At 42.8% G+C, this 4,174-nt stretch overlaps 1 protein-coding gene and 1 long non-coding RNA gene across 6 annotated transcripts in view; one reads left to right on the top strand and one right to left on the bottom strand.

The window, feature by feature from the left end:
• LOC116686216 (uncharacterized) overlaps window positions 1-2,027 on the bottom strand; it is a 24,783-nt gene extending 22,756 nt beyond the window's left edge. For all 5 annotated transcript variants that reach the window (XR_004331187.1, XR_004331184.1, XR_004331186.1 and 2 more), the window contains exon 1: window positions 1,749-2,027. This is a non-coding gene — a long non-coding RNA (uncharacterized LOC116686216). The remainder of the gene's footprint in view (window positions 1-1,748) is intronic.
• Window positions 1-4,174, top strand: part of LOC116686215 (succinate--CoA ligase [ADP-forming] subunit beta, mitochondrial) — an 83,086-nt gene that overhangs the window by 37,717 nt on the left and 41,195 nt on the right. The window lies entirely within an intron of this gene.

Raw genomic sequence — 4,174 nt, 5'->3', positions numbered from 1 at the left:
AAGTACCGTGTACTTGTGTATAATGACAATAAAGGCATTCTATTCTATTCTATTCTACCTGCAGGCCTAGGTAACATGCATTACCTGCAGGCCTAGGTAGCATGCATTACCTGCAGGCCTAGGTAGCATGCATTACCTGCAGGCCTAGGTAACATACATTACATACAGGCCTAGGTAACATGCATTACATACAGGTCTAGGTAACATGCATTACCCTGCAGGTAATGCATTTACCTAGACCTGTATGTAATGCTGTACCTGCCTGCAGGATGCATACCTAGCCTGCAGTAATCTGTTACCTAGGCCTGCGGTAATGCATGTTACCTAGACCTGTATGTAATGCATGTTACCTAGACCTGTAGTAATGCATGTTACCTAGACCGTATTGAATGCTGTACCTAGGCCTGTATGTAATGCATGTTACCAGGCCTGCAGGTAATGCTGTTACCTGACCTGTATGTAAGGCATGTTACCTAGACCGGTAATGTAATGCATGTTACCTAGACTGTATGTAATGCATGTTACCTAGGCTGTATGTAATGTATGTTACCTAGCCTGCAGTGTAATGCATGCTACCTAGGCCTGCAGGTAATGCATGCTACCTAGGCCTGCAGGTAATGCATTTAGCCTAGCTGCAGTAGAATAGAGAATAGAATGCCTTTATTGTCATTATACACAAGTACACGGTACTTGTGCCACGATTAAAGCAATCCTTTTGCAGTGTTGACACAAAAAATATAAGATTAACAGTATAAAATATCAAAATATAAAGTCAAAGATATAAATTGTAGTGACTTCAAGTATACATATATAATCGCTTGAATAAGCTGGTAAGTGTTAACACTCATAAATAATAGCACAGTGATGGAATGAAATGATTAAGTACTAATATTAAGTAAATAATATTGCACAGTAATGGAAAGGTTATGTAATAAATATTGCACTGTATGAAATGAAATTGCACAGATTCCCGTGTCCTATGAGGTATATATAACAGTAACAGTATCAATAATATTGCACAGTCGGACGGAATGAAGAAGACAGTCCGGGGCCGGGGGGGGCTGTTGAGTGGAGTCAGTGCATATGTGAGTTCAGGGGTGAGTTCAGGTTGTTATGGCCTTCAGAGAAACTGTTCTTGAGTCTGTTGGTCCGTGCTCTGAGCACCTGTAGCGCCTTCCGGAGGCAACAGGTTCAAACAGATCAGAGCCGGGGTGGGAGCTGTCCTTGATGATGTTCTCTGCTCTGCTGAGGCAGCGGGGTGTAGATTTCCATCAGGGAGGGGAGAGGGCACCGGTGATCTTCTGTGCTGACCTTACAACCCTCTGCAGCCTCTCCCGTCTGCCACGGTGCAGCTGCCGTACCATACGTGATGCAGTAACTCAGCAGCTCTCGATGCTCTCGAGGATGAGCGGTAGAAGGTCAGCAGCAAGTTGGAGTCCAGGTCGTACTTCCTGAGGACCCTCAGGAAGTGTGTCGCTGCTGGGCCTTCTTGATGACCGCTGTGATGTTGGCTGACCGGAATGTCAGCTGAGATGAGACACCAAGAAACCGGAAGGTGTGGACCCTCTCCACCACTCGCCGTTGATGTACAGGGGGGCTAGGTGCGGCTGCTTTCTTCCTGAAGTCGACGATGATCTCCTTGTTTCTTGGTGTTCAGAGACAGGTTGTTCTCCGAACACCAAGCTGCCAAGTTCAGGACTTCCTCTCTGTAGGCTGCCTCGTCTCCCTTTGAGATGAATGTATGTCACCTAGGCCTGCAGGTAATGCATGTTACCTAGACCTGCAGGTAATGCATGTTACCTAGGCCTGCAGGTAATGTATGTCACCTAGGCCTGCAGGTAATGCATGCTACCTAGGCCTGCAGGTAATGCATGTTACCTAGACCTGCAGGTAATGCATGTTACCTAGGCCTGCAGGTAATGTATGTTACCTAGGCCTGCAGGTAATGTATGTCACCTAGGCCTGCAGGTAATGCATGTTACCTAGGCCTGCAGGTAATGTATGTCACCTAGGCCTGCAGGTAATTTATGTCACCTAGGCCTGCAGGTAATGCATGTTACCTAGGCCTGCAGGTAATATAGTACATGTTACCTAGGTATGCAGGTAATGCATGTTACCTAGGTTACAGGTAATGCATGTTACCTAGGCCTGCAGGTAATGCATGTTACCTAGGCCTGCAGGTAATGCATGTTACCTAGGCCTGCAGGTAATGCATGTTACCTAGACCTGTATGTAATGCATGTTACCTAGGCCTGCAGGTAATGCATCAGAGCTCAGGTACTTAACACTTTGCTACAGCGCAGTTTATAGTATAGTGGGCGGAGAAAGGCGCTGATTACCCGGTGAACTGGATGTTTTGTAAATGTGATGTAAGTTGAAGTATCACAGCATGCGCTTCCTGCAGGTTGGCCATGGCCCTAATAATGCTACATTTGCAAATGTACGTTGATCTGGCCCTCAGACTGTTAAAAACACATTTTTTAAGGATATCCTCTAATTATCGTTATTGTAAAAAAAATATCTAGGTATTTTTTTTGTCCATATTGCCCACCCCTAGTGAGAGAGTGTGTGTGTGTGTATGTGTGTGTGTGTGTATGTGTGTGTGTGTACCAATGCCAGAGGAGTCTTCCACCATGGGGTTGATCTCGACCATGGAGGCGTCGTACTTGATGAACAGGTTGTACAGTTTGACCATGTTCTCCGCTGCCTCGTTCACCAGCGCCGTCGGGAAGCCCATCTTCTGAGCAACCTACAGAAAAAAAAAAAAAAAACACCAAAGATTTATCAATTATATCATTTGAAAAAAATTAAATGTTATGTTATTTTTTAAATCTCTGAATCGATTTCGAATCGGTAGAGCTTGATAGTGACTCGATACGAAGTGTGTCCGGGTCTGTGTGGGTGTGTGTCTGTCTGTTTGTGTTGTTCCCATCAGTCACTTAGGAACATAGGAAACTAGGTCCAGGTTGAATGAAACGGTCATTACCCTTGAAGAAAACCTTCTGAGAACAACATACTCGTGGCTTTGTGGTCTCAACACACACAGCATCCCTTGGAAAGTCATCTGCTATTGATTATACCTTACAGCCTGCTCCATCTTAATGCCCTCCACAATGTCATGGGCTCTTTCACAATGGCTTCTGGACTTTCAGCTGACAATCTTCAATTTCACGCCGCCTGCGAGCTGCCGATCAACACGGGGCCCTGAGGGACACAAGAGAAGTTGAACCCTTTGAATTAGAAAATCTCTCTTTACATTATTACGTCATTTAGCTGATGCTTTTATTCAAAGCAACTTACAATTGCTATATAGGCAGAGCCGCACGCTGCTGGATCAACTAAGGGTTAAGTGTCTTGCTCAGGGACACATTGGCTGATGTATTGCATTGGGAATTGAACACAGGTCTCCCACACCAAAAGGCATGTGTCATATCCCTGCGCCTCACCACCCAAACATCTTTATTTTGATTCCTTGGTTGGAGGTTTAAGATTTTGATCTGCTATTTGAAGCCGACAGACTTCCTGTCCATTAAACTGCTGTTTAGATAGATAGACAGACGGATAGACGGCTAGATAGATAGATTTTTTTCATCCAATAAAAGGAAAATTGCTCACAGGCTTTGTAAATTTATTAAATCCGTCACACACACAGAATTTAATATAAATGAAATACAGGATACAATTTACATGAATAATAGGAAAAAAATACAAGACAATATTTGATATGTACAAGTTTGGAATACAAAATGTGCAAATGCTTAAATAGTAATTTTAAATAGTAGATAAAAGATTGTGCAGTTGCACTTAATGCAGTTTATAAAGTGTTAAAAAGCTTCCGTAGTTACTCCTTGGCCTTAATGGAAACGTTTTTTACTAATACTAGTACTTTAAAAGGTGCCCTGCCATCCGTATCTCATGACTGTGGTAATGTATGTACACACACACATACATACACGTTTTTGTGTTTATCTACTTTCATTATTTTTCGGTGTCTTATTCAATTTGATAGGTTTTCGATAGTATGAGTAAAAGTTGACATATTCCAGTCTGATTATCCATCGCATACATTCTTTTAATTTAGCCTAAATAATTCCTAATTTCTGCTTTTCTTAACCAAACTTAGGTATTACTTCCTAAAAATTAGGTTTATTGACTAATCTTCTCTCACAACAAG

The sequence above is a fragment of the Etheostoma spectabile genome, unplaced genomic scaffold, assembly GCF_008692095.1.
Source record: "Etheostoma spectabile isolate EspeVRDwgs_2016 unplaced genomic scaffold, UIUC_Espe_1.0 scaffold333, whole genome shotgun sequence".
In the NCBI taxonomy this organism is placed as follows: domain Eukaryota; kingdom Metazoa; phylum Chordata; class Actinopteri; order Perciformes; family Percidae; genus Etheostoma; species Etheostoma spectabile.
Note: the sequence above shows the minus strand (reverse complement) of the source record. Positions and strands in the feature narration are given on the sequence as shown.